General features: G+C 45.4%; 1 protein-coding gene and 1 long non-coding RNA gene across 2 annotated transcripts in view; one reads left to right on the forward strand and one right to left on the reverse strand.

Moving 5' to 3' along the window:
* Positions 1-5,966, reverse strand: part of SYNE1 (spectrin repeat containing nuclear envelope protein 1) — a 498,487-nt gene extending 492,521 nt beyond the window's left edge. The window contains exon 1 of the mRNA XM_075862881.1: positions 5,800-5,966. The gene's annotated coding sequence lies outside the window, so the exon portion shown is untranslated. The remainder of the gene's footprint in view (positions 1-5,799) is intronic.
* A 10,764-nt stretch (positions 5,967-16,730) lies between these two features.
* Positions 16,731-20,196, forward strand: LOC142760010 (uncharacterized). Its single transcript, XR_012883229.1, has 3 exons — positions 16,731-16,904; positions 18,471-18,606; positions 19,564-20,196. It is a non-coding gene; the product is annotated as an uncharacterized LOC142760010 (long non-coding RNA).
* Positions 20,197-20,507: the final 311 nt, after the last annotated feature.

Raw genomic sequence — 20,507 nt, forward strand, 5'->3', positions numbered from 1 at the left:
GAAATGCAACTCAATATTTATTGCCCAGATTCTGCAGCTTTTAGAAATATCACTCATGTAGCCCTAGTGTAGCACTGGACTGAAGCACAGGCCTCAGAAGCAAAGGAGCACCTAGTGGATTTTTATTAGAATATATTTTAGGCACCATGTTTGGTTTGAAGAGGTCTTGTGGGGCCAAAATAGTGGAAACACCCCCACAAAGACACCATTTTAACTACACTCCTCAAAGAATTTATCAAGCGGTATAGTGAGCATTTTGATCCCACAGTTTTTTTGTTGTTGAATTTAGTGGAATTAGGGCATGAAAATTAAAATCTACATTTTTTTAATTAAACGTGGACATTTTCAATTTTTACAAGGAATAAAGGAGAAAAAGCACCCCAACATTTGAAAAGCAATTTCTCCCGATTACGGAATTACCCCATATTTGGTAATAAACTGCTATTTGGACCCACGACAGAGCTCAGAAGGGAAGGAGCACCATTTGACTTTTGGAGCTCAAGTTTTGATAGAATAGTTTTCAGTGCCATGTCGCATTTGCAAAGCCCCTGAGGGACCAAAACAGGGGAAACACCCCCAAAAGTGATCCCATTTGCGAAACTACTCCCCATAAGAAATTTATCTAGGGGTATAGTAAGCATTTTGACCCCACAGGTTTTTTGCTTACTTTATTGCGATTAACCTGCACCATCACCAGCGGGTGTCAGCTGTATTTTACAGCTGACACCCTGCTGTAACAGCCAGGAGCGTAGCTAGTTTCCGATCAGGCCAATTAACCCCTTAGATGCTTATTAAAGGTGTGTGCCTATTTATAAATAAGCCACATTTAACTCCAGCGCTCTTTATACTAAGACTGGTGTATAAAATGCCAGTCAATAAATTCCCACATGTGTCTAGTGGGTGACAAGCCAGACCTCTACACTTTTAAAGGGTAAAGATCCGGGTAAAGAGTAAAGATCCTGTGGTGTCAGGAGTAGAACTGGTAGCATATAGTGACAACCCAAAAAAACAGAAAATGTGAACAGTCCATATAAATTGAGAGTAAATTTAGAGGTTAATAAGTTTATTTTAAGTTTGCGGAGAAGGGGAATGCAGCAGTGGACTTCATATCTGGTCTGGCAAATATAAAGTTGTCAGAACTATACTATGTTTAGAAAAATGATCAGTAAAAAACATTCCACCAGTTGTAGAAAACATTCTTGGATGTCCATGTACACTGTTATCAAACTTTTCTGATATCAGATTGTATATGTGATTCTGGTGTTGGGGAGAGAAGGCACCTGAAATCTGTGTTTAGGAGAGAAGGCACCTAAAATCTGTGTTTGGGGAGAGAAGGCACCTGAAATCTGCGTTTGGAGAGAGAAGGCTATTGTAATGACCGTCTGTGCCAAGAAAACAGCTGTGGGAAATGAAAAGTAGTGATTTAGAAAAAACATAAATATTCGGAAAGTGCCCACATGACACTTCTCTTCTTGAACTGATCAAATTGCAGATTAAGGCCTCATGCACACGGCCGTAAGAGTTTTTACTGCCCGTAAATACGGATCTGACAGCTACGATACACATCTGTAGTCATCCGCAATGGCGGCAAGACGCCCAAGGCGAGTCTTTGCCGACATTGCGGACAAGAATAGGACATGTTTAATATTTTGTGGGTTATTTCTACGGCACGAACACACATCTGTAAATATACGCAAAGGTGTCCATGGCCAATAAAAATGAATAGGTTCACAATTTCATCCGTTATTACGGATCCATTATTACGGATGAAAACTATGGTTGTGTGCATGGGGCCTAACACTGGAAGACGGTCACTAAATAGTCCCTATATGTTATTATTACAGGGTGTCAGTGTAGGCAATTCTCTGCAGCAACACAAATCCCTTTCCTGTCCTGGGATGCAGAATGGGGTCCAATAAATACATGTGATAAGAAAGATCTGTTATCCCTTGTATTTTGTTGACATTAAAACAGAAGTTCATTCTATATTTTGAATAAAAAATCAGTAGGAAAAGGAAATATAAATAAATAGATGAATACATAAATAAATAAATAAATAAGTCAATACATAAATACATAGGCGTTCTAGCACACTTTTATCCAAAGCACTAGTTGAGAAAAAAGAATCTTTTTTCATTGTTTTTCTTTTATTGTTCCCATCATCATTGTACAAAAAAATAGAAGCAACGTTTCGACCCGTTACAGTGGTTGGGTATTTTTCAAGCTCAGACGTCTGTAACGGGTTGAAACGTTGCTTCTATTTTTGTACGATGATAATGGGTACAATAACAGAAAATCATTGAAAAAGGATGATGTTTATCAACTATTACTTTTGACATTTTTTGGGAGTGGAGACGATCCTATGTGAGTACGCGCACCGTGACAATGTGTCAAATCTGTTGCTGTCTCAATTTAAAAAATAGCTGATAATGATTACTTTAGTCTACAGTCTGTTGCTAAGGCTACATTTACACGAGCGTGACAGATTTACGCGAGTAAAAAACGCGCATAAAATTTGTCCATGTGCGTTGCGTTTTGTATCAGTGTGCTTTGCGAGTGGCATGTGTTTTTCATGGACTCGCAAGCACTTCTTTTTTTTTTCAATGTAATTGATGCATAAAACACGGACAGCACACGGATGTGCATCCGTGTTCTGTCTGTGGTTTTCACGCACCCATTGACTTCAATGGGAGTCTAGGTGCGTGAAAACGCACCAATATAGGACATGCAGTGAGTTTCACGCAATGGACACACGCTGTGTGAAAACTCACGCATGTGTAAATAGCCCCATTGAAATCAATGGGGCTGTATGCTTGTTTCAAAGCACAGCACACGGACAAGATTCACCCTCGTGTGAATGAGCCCTAAGATGCATCTGACAGAACTTTAAAGTGTCAAATCTCTGTTAAAGAACAACTCCTCAGATAATATGAATAGTAAATTAAACTTATTTGTAACTACATTGCACATGGTTGTCAGTAGCCCACATATTTTTATTAATACAAAACATACAATCCTCTTTAGTTTATCCCACTTAAGATTTGTTATCTTAAAGGGGTTGTCTACTTTGGACAATCTCTTTTTCTTAGAAGGCTGATCACAGGGTGTCCCCCAGCAATCATCTGTAATCTGTTCAGGAACCCATCCGAAAATGTTGAATTCTTCTGCAGCGCCACCCCAGGGGATATTACGCATTACATGGTGTACACACAGTTCACTGAGAAAAAAGAATCATTCAATAGGTTTGCTTCATCAAAATAATCTAAAAAAAATGGTGTAATGGTGTAAATCAGAGGGCCAGTTGTGTAATTCTGGGCAGGACAGATAGAAATATTTTCTTTGCAGCCGCTCTCTGCTCGTTGCTTGAGGTCCCTTATGAGGGACTCCCCTCTATTAATTCACAATGCCCTAAGATAGTATTTGAAAACTGATTTTCTAAACCAGACAATCCACAAATTAGCTATAAACATAAGATAAATATTGGACTCTATGAAATATTAGAATCTTTAAACGCATTTTCTGAAATGCCACGTTATTTCGTGCAAAAAACAACAACCGACAATCTGTCAAAATATTGATCTATATTTAAATATGCCTTGCATAAAAAAAAAAACTATCAAAGACCACAGAAATGCATAGAGAAGAAAAGTGGAGTTAGGGCCCTATTACACCGGCCCATTTAGGCCGATGCAACGAGCGCCGATAGTTGATCGGTGCTCGTCTGCTCCTGTCACACGGAGCTATGTATGGGGACGAGCGGTCGTTACTCCGATCGCTCGTCCCCATACATTATTATCATGTCGGCAGCGCGTCTCTCTGTTTACACAAGGGGATGTCCTGCCGACAACGATAACATTTTAGTTTTTAAAACGATACGATAGCAGATGAACGAGCGTTTGCTCATTTATGTCCTGATCGCTGCCCTGTTTACACAGGGCAAATATCGGCAAACGAGCGCTCTATGAACGCTTGTCTGTGCTATAATTGGCCAATGTCATAGGGCCTTTAGCAATAGAAACAAATAAGAGGACAATTATCTAATCTGCCCTGGAGATAAAATGTCTGGAATCTAAAAGGATACCATGGAAATCTGCTCCACTTTTTGTCATAACCAGCCTTGCTTTACCATGACTGCAGAACAACTGATTGACATTGCACTAAATAGAAAAACATATTGATGTATGATATAAATACAGATTTTAGGTAATCCAATTGCAAGCACTAAAGGCAATAAAAAGCTTTTATGGCCTCAGTATTTAGTAAATAGAACAATATAAAAATGTTTTAACCAAAAGCTGATATAGGTTTTTTCACCTCACATACAATTAAGGTCACATTAGCAGCAACACAAATCTCTCTCCGGCCCCGGTAGACCCAGCGCCTTTCATAGTGGTGCCGGGATAATGTATAAGCAGGGTACCCTTCAGCAGTGGAGCTCCGGAAATAAACTCCTATGGCAAATCATATTTCAAGGGAGAACCCCCAGCCTAGGCAAAACGCAGAATATGAGCTTCTCACTGAATATTTCTTCAACAATTTGTGAGGACATTGTTCGAATGAGTCCAAGGGAACTAACAAATGACAGGTCTACTATATGGGACAATACCCTACAGACATATACTACAAATATGTATGACAATAAGGCCTTATTCACACAAAAGTATTTCATGTCCATGTCCTGTCCGTTTAAACAACTGACCAATGCAATTCAATGGGGCTGTTCACACACGGACAGCACACGGACGACATCCACGTGCTGATCATTTTTCAACAACCGTTGCGAAAGAAATGTAGAGAAAAAAAGTAAAACCACAAAATGCTTTCCAAGGAGAAACACGCATGAGAAAAACGGATAACACACGGAAACCACACTGACGCAACACGGACAGTCATATGCATAAAAACCGTAGGCAGCGCAGAATGCAGTGCTGGGAGCCGCAAGCAGCTACTGGGACATGTAGGGAATGGTGGTCCCTAAGGAGACAGAGCTGGACCACCCACTTTATTCTGTGGACGCCACAAGCATAACAGTCCCCAGGGATCCAAACAACAGGGGACAAAATGTGTAAGTGTCTGATGGCAGTTTAGTATTTATTTAGGTGAATTTGGAGGAAACATGGGGGTTTGGAAAAAACTTCTTATGGTGGGAAGACCCCTTTAAACCTTGATGGCACTGGAGTTCCCCTTTAATACAGTATCATAGGTGATGTCTCTACATGAAGGTTTACAGTAAGGACAGGTTTGTTTCATGTAGGGACCAAGACTGGTAATAAAAGCTCCATTATCACACAATTCTTGTGTCTATGACCAGCTTTCCATAGAAGGGGTTAACAAGGCGACATTATCGCGCAGGCAGCCGTATACCTATCATCCCCTATAGACAAGTGCAGGGATTCACCCCAGTATTCTAGCCTCCTCCGGGCAGTGCATTGTATTTCTTCATCCCCCTCCTCGGCTGTGTGTTGTGGTTGACAGGAAGCCATGCTCCTTGGTTACCAAGTACAACAACTCAGCGGTAGGCACAGTGACTACCCGTGTAATGTCAGACATGTCCCCCCCTGCTCCATACACCGGCATATAGTCACTGTTCCTGGCCTCTATACACATGTACACAGCATTAGGGCTACTGGAAGGATGCATGGCGTTTCTTACACCTCATTAGCGCTTATTATACAATGCACACCAGAATAAGGCACATAGTGAGTGCCCCCTGCACTACAGACATGGATGCTGAGGCAGAGGTTTATATAGCATCACAGACCGGCACATGATTTCTCACCCCTCCTGCCCCCCACTCACCCTTTCCCGCCAGTGATAAGCAGAGCATCCTCCTCCTGTCAGCCCTCGGCCAGGCTCCGTTCTCCCCTGTGTCTCCCTGCAGCAGTCACTCTGTAGTAATGTGTCCTCAGTCTCCAGTGTAGCACTGAGGCGGGGAGTGAGGAGACGGAGAGGCTGAGGAGGAGGCAGCACCGGGAGGAGGGTCCAGGCGGCTTCTCTGCCACATTCAGCAGCTTCCACTATGACTCTGCACCAACCTGTCAGCTCCTCTGTAGTATTACATAACCGGGACTGGTGTAATATACTATACAGGCTATAGAGGTGAATGGGCAATGTATATCCTGTAATATTATACACAGGCACAACCCTCTCCCAGTCTCCCCCTCAGACAATACACCAGTTCCCCAGCTGAAAGCTGAACATAAGTGCCAGCTACTGTCCCCATAGGTCTCAGCTACTGTCCCCATAGGTCTCAGCTACTGTCCCCATAGGTCTCAGCTGCTGTCCCCAATAGGTCTCAGCTGCTGTCCCCATAGGTATCATCTACTGTCCCCATAGGTCTCAGCTGCTGTCCCCATAGGTCTCAGCTACTGTCCCCATAGGTCTCAGCTGCTGTCCCCAATAGGTCTCAGCTGCTGTCCCCATAGGTATCATCTACTGTCCCCATAGGTCTCAGCTGCTGTCCCCATAGGTCTCAGCTGCTGTCCCCATAGGTCTCAGCTGCTGTCCCCAATAGGTCTCAGCTGCTGTCCCCATAGGTATCATCTACTGTCCCCATAGGTATCATCTACTGTCCCCATAGATCTCAGCTGCTGTCCCCATAGGTATCAGCTACTGTCCCCATAGGTATCAGCTACTGTCCCCATAGGTATCATCTACTGTCCCCATAGGTATCAGCTGCTGTCCCCATAGGTATCATCTACTGTCCGCATAGGTCTCAGCTGCTGTCCCCATAGGTATCAGCTGTTGTCCCCATAGGTATCATCTACTGTCCCCATAGGTATCAGCTGCTGTCCCCATAGGTATCATCTACTGTCCGCATAGGTATCAGCTGCTGTCCCCATAGGTCTCAGCTGCTGTCCCCATAGGTATCAGCTACTGTCCCCATAGGTCTCAGCTGCTGTCCCCAAAGGTATCAGCTGACAATAACAATGCGGTTAATCCACTGCTTTTCTGAACAGAATCAACGCAAATAATGAGAATGCTGCAGATTTTTCTGCTGCATGTGAATGGGCTATAATTTTCACCATTCACTTGCATTGGATGTGGAATGTCAGCGGATCTGATGAGGATTTTGGTGCGCTCATATGGCAGTTCTTACTGAAATTTTTATGAAATTGCATAAAACACAGTGCGATTTTGTGAAAATCGCGGCAATAATTGTTATAAGGCAGCAACGTATGAATATATCTTTGTGCTTCTTAAAAAAAGATGCAGAAACACCATAGTGATTCATGAACACCACTACAGTAGGTATAAAAAAATGCACCCATATTGCCATAAAGGGGTTTTTCAGGACTTTAATATTGATGACCTGCCATTTAAAGGGGTTGTCCAGTCCCTAAAAATTTATGGTGTATCCTCAGGATAGTCCATCAATAGCTGATGGGTCGGGGTCGGACTCCTGGGACCCCCGCCGATCAGCGGATTTGAAGGGGGTGTAGCGCTCACTGTGAATCGTCGACACATGTAGCGGCAGTTCACAGGTATTGCAGCTTCTTCTATTGAAGTGAATGCGAGACGACGGCTGCAATATCTGTGAATCGCAGCTACATCCGTATCGACGATTCACAGTGAGCAAACAGAAATGAAGGGGAAGCAGTGCTTGTACGAGCGCTGCACCCCTTTCAAAACACCTGATCGGCGGGGGTCCTGTGGGTCAGACCCTGACCTATCAGCTATTGATGGCGTATTCTAAGGATAGGCCGTAAATTTTAGGGACTGGACAACCCCTTTAATGTATATGGGTGCCTCCTGACTCTCCCCCAATGGCAGATGTCGGGGAGAGAAGAACTTGGCTGTTAATTTTCAACATGCCCAATCCTATTGACAACTTTCTAATCGTATATGGCCAGTCTTAGTAGTTTTCGGTGAACTAGTCATTGTTGTCCAGTTATACGATTCCTAATTCAGCTAAATTGTGACACTATTCTAATCTGATTATGATCCACAACGTCTTATCTTACTGTAATATCCGTATATATCTTGATCATCTTCTTTACCTATTTTCATATGGCTTCCCAAGTGTATGACTTTGTGTAATTCCTGAATGTGACACACTGCTGCAGCTACTCTGCAATTCTGATATAGAAAAATGCACTGTGTGCGTTTTGAGACAAGGATAATAAGAGTACAGTAATGCAGGAAAGACTGATATTTACTCCAATAATCTCCCCCCCCTCCCTCTCTCCCTCTCTCTCTCTCTCTCTCTCTCTCAATCTCTCTCTCTCTCAATCTCTCGCTCTCTCTCTTTTACATTTTTACATGGGCCTCCATTAATTGTCTAATTAGAAAAACTAAGATTTAGAAAAATACCTTCTTAAAGTGGTTGTCCATTTTAGACAAACTTATCTTGACAATCCCTTCCTTCTATTTGTCTAAGTCATAAGATAGGATAGGATAGGCCATCAATATCTGATTGGTGGGGGTCCAACTGCTAGCACCTCCGCCGATCAGCTGTTTTGAAGAGGATGCAGCGCTCATACGAACGCTGCTCCCCCTTCATTCCCTTTAGTGCTCGCACTGTCAATTACCGACACACTTGTAGCGGCGGTTCACAGTATTAGGCCTTATTTACACGAATGTGTGCGTTTTGCGCACATAAAAAAAGCAGCGTTTTGCACGCATTGCCGTTCCGTGTGTCATCAGTGTTTGGTGTGTGTCTGCGTTATTTTTGCGCATATGCCATCCTTATGTCACGTGGTTTTGACGTATGCAAAATGAAATGAAGGGGGTGGTTTTCTTTTTCTTATCATTTCTTGAGCAACTGTTGCGCGAATCACGCACAGCACACGGATGTGCGTCCGTGTGCTGTCCATGATTTTCACGCGCCCATTGACTTCAATGGGTGCGTGATGTGCAAAAAACGCTCAAGTATAGGACATGCAGTGAGTTTCAATCAGCGGAAACAGGCTGCGTGAAAAACACGGAATGTCTGAATGGCCCCATTGACTTACATAGGTCCTTGCGACGTGCGTGATTTTAACGCACTTATCACGGACGTGAAATACGCTCGTGTAAATAAGGCCTTACAGTCTTCTCCCATTCAAGTAAGTTGGACCCCCAACCAATCAGATGTTGATGGCTTATCGGGAGAATAAGCCATCAATTTCTTATGACTGGACAACCCCTTTAAGACCTATTTATGAATCAAATGTACCAAAAAGCACTGATGTTTGTGCCTCACTAGACACTTTTCAAAAGTGTTTCAAGGGGTGTGGCTTAGAAAAAGGGGAAGTGACTTAAAATGCACCAAAGTACGGCAAAATTTGATACAAAAAACTTGAAAACAATGCCAACCAAGAGGTGGTATAAGGACCATGCACACACTACTTTGAGATAGTATATTTTATTACATTTAAAGTTATTTAAATGATTATTGTATTTTGCAGTAATTTTATTACAGTTGCTTTAATAACATTAATACTGTATATTCCACAATGTTGTACAGAGATTGTCATCGTTCACATCAGTCTGTGTCCCAATGGTGTTCACAATCTAAATTCCCTAATGCGCACACGAGCACACACACAATAAATATGTTTTTCGTGTGCACAGACACCATTTACTACACTTGTATTCTGTCAGTGGAGATAGGAGAGGGTATATGATACCTGTTCTCTGTTCATGGTGCCCCAATGAGCGGGTAGAAGGAATTTACATTCCATAGAGGAATATTCACATGAGATGGTAGGATGCTGCAGAGAGATGCATCATTAACACACTGCGGCAAAACTGCACGTAAATGGGTTTTTTTTTGGCGCAGTTGCACCACAATTTTAGAAGTCCAAATAAATATAGTGAAATTTAGGGTTTATATTATAAATGGATATCCTTTGTCTATCTTTCATGTAATCTTGTTCTGTTGTTTACATCGCAGACAATAGAGATAAAAAAAACAATGTGCAGAATATAAGGGTGAACAACCTTAGATGAAATCTTTTCAAAACCTAATTTATTTTTTCTTTTTCTGCAATACATGTATGGTCTTGTATAGGTTGTGACTATTACATGTACTCTATTGACTACTCTCTCTATGATGTGTATTATTAATGCAGAAAGTAAACAGTTTACAGCCATTCAATCTGATGTTATGATGCATGGCTCCCTTACATTGTCAGCATCAATTTTTTCCATTTGTAATTCAATGACTGTCCTTGTGACTTACTGCTTATTATAAGTGATGAGCTTTCACTTTTCATTCAGTTAACATGCTTTATAATAAGTGAAGTCTATTGTACTCGTAGAATCATTTCACAGTTGGATAAAGGCTGCGTGGGGTGCTTTGAAGTCTAAATTTATAATACATTTTCGAAAACACAGTTACAGGGGTTTTCCGGTGAGAAGATATTTATGGCCTATCCTCAGGATAGGCTATTATAATCTGATTGTTGGGGGTCCCACTCTTGGCACCCCACTCATCAGCTGTTTTGAAGGGGCCGGGAGGCACGCGCAAGCGCTTATAACCATTTATTCCCTTTACTAGTCCGTACTGTGAAACACAGACACGCTTGTAACGATGGTTCAGCGTATTACAGCCTTCTTCCATTCACTTGAATTGGAGAAGCAGTGGCGTAGCTATAGGGGTCGCAGTGGTCGCAATTGTGACCGGGCCCCTAAGCCTGGGGGTCCACGGGGCCACGTTGCCACACAGCGCGCTAATAATTAAATACATTCTCTGTGCTGCGACGTCGGCACTTCCTGGTTACGGGCCAGGCTCCTTAGACGTCACGGACACATGGTACCATGTGACCGTGATGGCATGTGAGGGGCATTCCAGCCAGCGTGGAAGAGCTGGTGCAGAAGATCCTGGAAGACTCCAGGTGAGCTGCAGTGGGGGCCCGTAACGAACTGTATTGTGCTGTCAGGGTTTGCGTTGGAGAGAGGAGAGAGGGGCCGTTAAATTACAGCCCACCCCTCCTATCTCCACTGCAAACTGCACAATACAATACACTTCAAACTGTGGGGGGGGGGGGGGGTCACGAGTCACTCACTGAGGTCCCGATTCCTTTTGAATTCAATGATGGAGCAAGGAACTGACGGCTCGTTCCTCCAGCATTCATTGAGCCATGAGCGGCCCGACGCAGACAGGCACGATATAGTGACGTCATCGCGCCAGTCTGCGCCGAGTCACTCATATCACAGGGCAAAGGAGGACAAGGATCCTCCACCCAGCGTGGGAACGGGGATAGGTAAGTAATTTTATTATTTTTCTACTATGCACACATGGGGGCATTGTACTGTATGGGGGCTGATATTAGGAAGGACATTATACTGTATGGGGAGCTGATATGGGTGCATTATACTGTATGGGGGGTCTGATATGGGGCCATTATACTGTATGGGGGTATTATACTGTATGGGGGGGGGCTGATATGGGGCATTATACTGTATGGGGCAGCTATGTGGGCATTACACTATATGGGGGCAGCTATGGGTGAATTATACTGTGGGGGCAGCTATGGCATGCATTATACTGTGTGGGGGCAGCTATGGCGGCATTTTACTGTGTGGGAGCAGCTATGGCGGCATTTAACTGTGTGGGGGCAGCTATGGGGGCATTACACTGTGTGAGGGCAGCTATGGGGCTATTACACTGTGTGAGGGCAGCTATGGGGGCATTATACTGTGTGAGGGCAGCTATGGGAGCATTAAACTGTGTGGGGGCAGCTATAGGAGCATTATACTGTGGAGGGGCAGCTATGGGGGCATTATATTATGTGGAGGGCAGCTATTGGAGCATTGTACTGTGGAGGGGCAGCTATGGGGGTATTATACTGTGTGGAGGGCAGTTATGGGAGCATTATACTGTGTGGAGGGGCAGTTATGGGAGAATTATACTGTGTAGGGGCAGCTATTGGGTGCATTATACTGTGGAGGGGCAGCTATGGGGAGCCTTATACTGTGTGGGGGAAGCTATGGGGAGCATTATACTGTGTGGTGCAGCTATGGGGAGCATTATACTGTGGGGGGCAGCTATGGGGAGCATTATACTGTGCAGGGGCAGCTATGGGGGCATTATACTGTGTGGAGGGCAGCTATGGAGCATTATGCTTTGGAGGGGCAGCTATGGGGAGCGTTATACAGTGGGGGCAGCTATGGGAGCATTATATTGTGGAGGGCAGTTATGGGTGCATTATACTTTGGAGGGGCAGCTATGGGGAGCATTATACAGTGGGGGCAGCTATAGGAGCATTATATTGTGGAGGGGCAGCTATGGGAAGCATTATACTGTGGGGACAGCTATGGGAGCATTATACTGTGGAGGGGCAGCTATGGGGAGCATTATACTGTGTGGGGGCAGCTATGGGGAGCATTATACTGTGGGGAGGCAGCTATAGGTCTATTATACTGTGGGGACAGCTATGGGAGCATTATACTACGGAGGGGCAGCTATGGGGAGCAATATACTGTGAAGGGCAGGTATGGGGAGTATTATACTGTGGGGGCAGCTATGGGGGGCATTATACTGTGTGAGGACAGTTATGGGGGCATTATACTGTGTGAGGGCAGCTATGGGAGCATTATACCTTGTGGGGGCAGATATGGGGGCATTATATTGTGTGGAGGGCAGCTATTGGAGCATTGTACTGTGGAGGGGCAGCTATGGGGGCATCATACTGTGTGGAATGCAGTTATGGGAAAATTATTCTGTGGAGGGGCAGCTATGGGGTGAATTATACTGTGTGGAGGGCAGTTATGGGAGCATTATACTGTGTTGGGGCAGCTATTGGGTGCATTATACTGTGGAGGGGCAGCTATGGGTAGCCTTATACTGTGTGGGGGAAGCTATGGGGAGCATTATACTGTGTGGGGCAGCTATGGGAAGCATTATACTGTGGAGGGGGCAGCTATGGGGAGCATTATACTGTGGAGGGGCAGCTATGGGGGCATTATACTGTGTGGAGGGCAGCTATGGAGCATTATACTTTGGTGGGCAGCTATGGGGAGCGTTATACAGTGGGGGAAGCTATGGGAGCATTATATTGTGGAGGGTAGTTATGGGTGCATTATACTGTGGAGGGGCAGCTATGGGGAGCATTATACAGTGGGGCAGCTATGGGAGCATTATACTGTGGAGGGGCAGCTATGGGGAGCATTATACTGTGTGGGGGCAGCTATGGGGAGCATTATTTTGTGAGGGGGCAGCTATGGGGAGCATTATACTGTGGGGAGGCAGCTATGGGGAGCATTATATTGTGGGGTGGCAGCTATGCGGGCATTATACTGTGGGGGCAGCTATGGGAGCATTATACTGTGGAGGGACAGCTATGGGGAGCAATATACTGTGAAGGGCAGCTATGGGGAGTATTATACTGTGGGGGCAGCTATGGGGGCATTACACTGTGTGAGGGCAGCTATGGGAGCATTATACCTTGTGGGGGCAGCTATGGGAGCATTATACTGTGGAGGGGCAGCTATAGGGGCAATATACCATGTGGAGGGCAGCTATGGGGGCATTATACTGTGGAGGGGCAGCTATGGGCGCATTATACTGTGTGAAGGGCATTTATGGGAGCATTATACTGTAGAGGGGCAGTTATGGGGGCATTATACTGTGTGGAGGGCAGCTTTGGGAGCATTATACTGTTGAGGGGCAGCTATGGGGGCATTATACTGTGTGGAGGGCAGTTATGGGAGCATTATACTGTGGAGGGGCAGCTATGGGGAGCATTATACTGTGGGGGCAGCTATGGGAGCATTATACTGTGAAGGGGCAGCTATGGGGAGCCTTATACTGTATGAGAGCAGCAATGGGGAGCATTATACTTTGTGGGGGCAGCTATGGGAAGCATTATACTGTGGAGGGGCAGCTATGGGGGCATTATACTGTGTGGAAGGGCAGCGATGGAGCATTATACTGTGGAGGGGCAGCTATTGGGGCATTATACTGTGTGGATTGTAGTTATGGGAGCATTATACTTTGGAGGGGCAGCTATGGGAAGAATTATACAGTGGGTGCAGCTATGGGAGCATTATACTGTGGAGGAGCAGCGCCGAGGGCATTATACTGTGTGGAGGGCAGTTATGGGAGCATTATACTGTGGAGGGGCAGCTATGGGGGCATTATACTGTGTGGAGGGCAGTTATAGGAGCATTATACTGTGGAGTTGCAGCTATGGGGAGCATTATACTGTGGGGGCAGCTATGGGAGCATTATACTATGGAGGGGCAGCTATGGGGAGCCTTATACTGTATGAGGGCAGAAATGGGGAGCATTATACTTTGTGGGGGCAGCTATGGGAAGCATTATACTGTGGAGGGGCAGCTATGGGGTCATTATACTGTGTGGAGGGGCAGCTATGGGGGCATTATACTGTGTGGAGGGGCAGCAATTGAGCATTATACTGTGGAGGGGCAGCTATTGGGGCATTATACTCTGTGGAGGGTAGTTATGGGAGCATTATACTTTGGAGGGGGAGCTATGGGGAGCATTGTACGGTGGGGGCAGCTATGGGGGCATTATACTGTGTGGGGGTAGCTATGGTGAGCATTATTCTGTGTGGGGGCAGCTATGGGGAGCATTATACTGTGGGGAGGCAGCTATGGGGAGCATTATACTGTGGGGAGGCAGCTATGGGGGCATTATACTGTGGGGGCAGCTATGGGAGCATTATACTGCGGAGGGGCAGCTATGGGGAACAATATACTGTGAAGGGCAGCTATGGGGAGTATTATACCGTGAGGGGCAGCTATGGGGGCATTATACTGTGTGAGGGAAGCTATGGGGGCATTATACTGTGTGAGGGCAGCTATGGGTGCATTATACTGTGTGGGGGCAGCTATTGGGGCATTATACTGTGGGGGGCAGCTATGTGAGCATTATACTGCGGAGGGGCAGCTATGGGGAGCAATATACTGTGTGGGGCAGCTATGGGGAGCATTATACTGTGGGGGCCAGCTATGGGGGCATTATACTGTGTGAGGGAAGCTATGGGGGCATTATACTGTGTGAGGGTAACTATGGGAGCATTATACTGTGGGGTGGCAGCTATTGGGGCATTATACTGTGGGGGGCAGCTATGTGAGCATTATACTGCAGAGGGGCAGCTATGGGGAGCAATATACTGTGTGGGGGCAGCTATGGGGAACATTATACTGTGGGGGTAGCTATGGGGAGCATTATACTGTGGGGGCAGCTATGGAGGGCATTATACTGTGTGAGGACAGCTATGAGGAGCATTATACTGTGGGGCAGCTATGGGGGCATTATACTGTGTGGTGCAGCTATGGGGGCATTATACTGTGCGGGGGAAGCTATGGGGGGCATTATACTGTGTTGGGGCATTCATGGTTGCTTTTGGGCAAAGTGGCTGGGCATGGACACGCACAGGGGTCTGGTGGTGTTGGGAAGGGGTAGTGGGGCCCAAGCTGAATTCTTGCACCAGAGCCCATGAGCCTTTAGCTACACCCCTGGGGAGAAGGCTGTAATATTGTGAACCACCGCTACAAGTTTTGCAGTTTCACAGTATGGAGCAGTGACAGAAATGAAAAGGTAGCAGCGCTCGCATTAAAAACCGCAGCCAGTGGCGGATCCTCATATGGGCGTTTCGGGCGGCCGGGGGGGATGTGCAGGGGGAGTCAATTGCAGCCAGGGAACCGGGCACAGCACATCAGCTGTAGAGAGCAGACTGTCAGAGTTAGGCCTCATTTACACGAGCGTGTGCGTTTTGCGCGCGCAAAAAACGCTGCGTTTTGCGCGCGCAAAAGGCACTTGGCAGCTCCGTGTGTCATCCGTGTATGATGCGCGGCTGCGTGATTTTCGCGCAGCCGCCATCATAGAGATGAGGCTAGTCGACGCCCGTCACTGTCCAAGGTGCTGAAAGAGCTAACTGATCGGCAGTAACTCTTTCAGCACCCTCGACAGTGAATGCCGAACACAATATACACCAACCTGTGAATAAAAAAAGACTTTCATACTTACCAAGAACTTCCTGCTTCCCCCAGTCCGGGCTCCCGGCCGTTGCCTTGGTGACGCGTCCCACTCTTGTCATCCGGCCCCACCTCCCAGGATGACGCCGCAGTCCATGAGACCGCTGCAGCCTGTGATTGGCTGCAGCCTGTGCTTGGCCTGTGATTGGCTGCAGCCTGTGCTTGGCCTGTGATTGGCTGCAGCTGTCACTTGGACTTAACTGTCATCCCGGGAGGTCGGACCGGAGTTATCGGTAAGTCAGAACTTTTTTTTTTTTTTACAGGTTCATGGATTTTCGGAGCGGAAGTCACTGTCCATGGTGCTGAACCAGTTTAACGCTTTCAGCACCGTGGACAGTGACTGTCTCCTGACGTCGCGTACCCGAACATTTTTTACCGGTTTCGGTCAAAACGAGTTTGGCCGAACCCGGTGAAGTTCGGTGCGCTCATCTCGAATTTGACACTCCGTTTGGATGTTTGTAACCAGAAAAGCACGTGGTGCTTTTCTGTTTACATTCAGGAGTTTGACAGCTCTTGCGTGATTTTCGCGCATGCAACGCAGGACCGTCAGTGTGGCATGCGTTGTTTTCACGCACCCATTGAAGTCAATGGGTGCGTGTTGCGTGAAAAACGCAAGAATATAGAACATGTCGTGAGTTTTACGCAACGCACTCACGCAGCGCAAAAATCACGCATCGTCTAAACAGCCCCATAGACTATTATAGGTGCGTACGACACGCGTGAAAAGCACGCGCGTCGCACGCGCGTATAATACGCTCGTGTAAATGAGGCCTTAGTGATGGGCAAGTGCTGACGTCTCTCTGACAGTCTGCTCCTCTTTGCAGCTGTACACTGTCGCTCCTGTTTAAAGCTCCAGCAGCTGCCTGATAACGGCAAAACTGAAACTAGAGGGTGAAGGACCTGTGGTGACGTCACAGTCACATGATTAAGGTCCTGGAGGCTGCCAGAGACAAGCACCGCAGAGGAAGAGACTGGTAAGTGTGTGTGTGTGTGTGTGTGTGTGTGTGTGTGTGTGTGTGTGTGTGTGTGTGATAATGTAAGTCTATATAGTGTGTGCTGTGTATATAGTGTGTGCTGTGTATATAGTCTATATAGTGTGTGCTGTGTATATAGTGTGTGCTGTGTATATAGTGTGTGCTGTGTATATAGTCTATATAGTGTGTGCTGTGTTTATAGTGTCTATAATGTAAGTCTATATAGTGTGTGCGTGTAGTGTGTGTGGTTTGAATATATAGTGTGTGGTGTTAGTGTGAATTGTATATAGGGTGTTTAATCTCACATTTTTTGTGTGCGAAATAATTTCCCACCCATAGAGCCCTCTGCAGTAAGTCAGATGCTCAGAACCCCCCCTGCAGTATAATCTCCACCATAGAGCCCTCAGTAGTTATTATACTGCGGGGGGGGGGGGGGGGGTCAGAGCGTTTGACTGTTGAGGGTTCTATAGAGGAATAACTCCTTCCCCCCAGAGCCATAAGGGCGGATTTACACGAACGTGTAATACGTCCGTGCAACGCGCGTGCTTTTCACGCGCGTCGCATGGACCTATGCAAGTCTATGGGGCCGTGCAGACTGTCAGTGATTTTTGCGCAGCGTGAGTCAGCTGCGTAAAACTCACGACATGTCCTATATTTCTGCGTTTTTTGCGCATCACGCACCCATTGAAGTCAATGGGTGCGTGAAAATCACACATGCCACACGGAGGCACCTCCGTGGGACGTGCGTGATTTGCTCAACAGCAGTCAAACTATGATTGCAAACAGAAAAGCACCACGTGCTTTTCTGTTTACAAACATTCAAACAGAGTGTCATAATGATGGTGGCTGCGCGAAAGGCACGCAGCCGCGCATCATATGGTGATGGCACACGGAGCTGTTAAGTGCCTTTTGCGCGCGCAAAACGCCGCAGTTTTTGCGTGCGCAAAATGCACACGCTCGTGTAAATCCGCCCTAAGTGTCAGACGCTTAGACCCTCCCATAGGGCACTCAGCAGTCAGTCAGATGCACTGGGGAGGGGTGTCTGACTGCTTGAAGGGTAACTAACGAAACTTTAAAAAAAAAATTACATGTCATAGTGACATGTCAAATGTTCTAATCGGTGGGGGTCCGGGCACTGAGACCCCACCAATCGCTGAAACAAAGTGGAAGAAGCGCTCAGGTGAGTGCTGTGCCACTTTGTTTCTGATCGTCTTTCCTCTGATAGCCGAGCACGCGGTGTATGGGCACAACAGAAAGTTTATGAGTCCGTACACCGCGCCGAGGAAAGACAATCAGAAATGAAGTGGAACAGCGCTCACCCGGGCACTCCTGCTGCTTTGTTTTAGTGATCGGTGGTGGTCTCAATGCTGGGACCCCCATCGATCAAAACTTCTGACATATCACTCTCACTATGACACGCCAAATGTTTTTTAAAAGTTTAGTTACCTCTTGGGGACTGAATTTATTGGTTTGAGTTAATGTATGGGCCTGGGTCTTAATTTGCTTAGGAATCTGGGGTATAAGACAATTTATGGTGTTTATTTCTGAATTTTTATGTTGCTATAGACGCTGAAAATGGCTACAGAATCAAGGGGAAAAGATTTCTCATAAGGAAACTCTGCAGTCATCAGGAGAAGTCTCCATAATGATCTGTGTCAGATGGAGAAGAAAAGAGAACGACCCATCAGTGAAGACATCTCCTGTGAGTTATTGCATTTATAGATCTGTCACCTCTCCTGACATATCAGTTATCGGAAATCCTTGTATTCCACATAAAGTCTTTGTGTGTCCAGGACTAATAGACAAATGCGTGTTACCATTCCCCTTGTCAGGAGGATGTGTCCCTACACAGTGTGATACTGTCAGCGATGGTTGGAGACTGTCAGTATGTAGGGACACAGCCCTTTGACAAGGGGAATCGTAGCACTCATTTGTGAATACTCACAGAGAAAGGTGGTGTTTAATATAGACATGACGTGGCAGGGCGGTGGTGGAGAAGGGGGCGCAAGCTTGTGGAACAGCCCAGGGCCCATGGTTTACTTAATCCGCCACTGACCGCAGCCCCTTCAAAACAGCTGATTGGTGGGGTGTTGAGAGTCGGAACCCCACCGATCAGATACTGATCGCATATCCTGAGGATAGCCAGGAGATTATGTCATTAGATGGTATTCTTTTATTAAAGGGGTTATCTCGGAGGCGAGATTCATGCATTTATAATATAGGGGACCTCAGGTGAAAAACTTCTGGTCTGAGGTGATTAGACACACAGTCAGTGCTCGAGATTCCAAACTCTCCAGTCATATGTTTGCTGGGCACCTGTGACCTTATTCAAGTTTTATCAAAAGTAGGGGATTTAATGGACAAACTTTTTTTTTTTTAGCAAGTTTGACAATTGTGAGGAAACAGATGGCAGGGACTGGTCCTGAGCTGATAAAATGGAAGAGAATTATTTTGAAAACTATCGGGTATGGAGTGATCTTCTCGTCTGGTAACAGAGGGTTACAAAAATATAAACAGATGTGGGAATTATGGCTGTTCAAACTCCCTGAAGGGAAATTATTGTACCTGAGAAAGTGAGATAGAGAAAATGTAAATGATCAATGTAAATTATGATTATAATGAGTTTGATTTGTTTTATCCTTTTCTTTGTTTGCTCCAGGGGGTGGGGGTAGGAGTACGGTGAAGCCCACAACTGACAAAGCCCAAAAACATGGCGTGAAAGGAACCTAAGTGGGGACTGAAAGTTACATCCCTTATCAGCCGGGCTGCGGAGAGATACTTTTGCTTCTGCTCTATCCTACATCTCTCTTCTCGCATCTCTCTATGTCTATCAAGTTTGTGTACTTTTCTCCCTTCAAAACATCTGTCACAGATTCCATCACATTTGAGAAGAAAAATATTATGCAGAAATAGCATGCAGTACTACTTTTCCTGCCAAAATGACAGACACCATGCCAGAACCCAATGTCGGGCACCGGTAGTAATATTTGCGTTACGTTACCATTGAAGACAGATATTCCATTGTGGTGTGCGCGATTTTATGAAATCCCATTCACACATTGTGTTTAAATGATCACAAGAATTTTCATGGATATGCAACTCCCGACCCTATTTGTGATCTTTTTGTAGCATTTTTTCAGTAGTTTATCCAAATTTATTTCAATTGTAAAACTTTATTTGGATTTTTTTCTATTATGCTTTTTTACAGTCTTCCAAATAACAGTTCTAAGAGTATTTCCTAGAAATGTTTCTTTAAAATGTTTCTTTAAAATAAATAAATCTAAATCCATGATTGTGTTAATATGTGTTTTTTCATGGGTTTTTTTTGTCCGGTAAGGTACAGGATTGGATATGTGTGGCCTTATTACTTACCATGTGAATGTGCCCTTAGTTTTTCCATTCATTTCAATAGACAGAGCAGCCAGATAGAAAACAGATATTATAATAAGGTAATACATTCCGTTTTTAAATGAAAAATTGTGTTTAATCTTGAGGTACATCTCTATACGAAACATTGAACAGGTAACTGGACATACACTATAAATAAACTGTACATGTGTATAGCATTTGCTACCAATTAATTCTACAAAAAAAATAGTCTAA

The sequence above is a fragment of the Rhinoderma darwinii genome, chromosome 4 (genome assembly GCF_050947455.1).
Source record: "Rhinoderma darwinii isolate aRhiDar2 chromosome 4, aRhiDar2.hap1, whole genome shotgun sequence".
Classification (NCBI taxonomy): domain Eukaryota; kingdom Metazoa; phylum Chordata; class Amphibia; order Anura; family Rhinodermatidae; genus Rhinoderma; species Rhinoderma darwinii.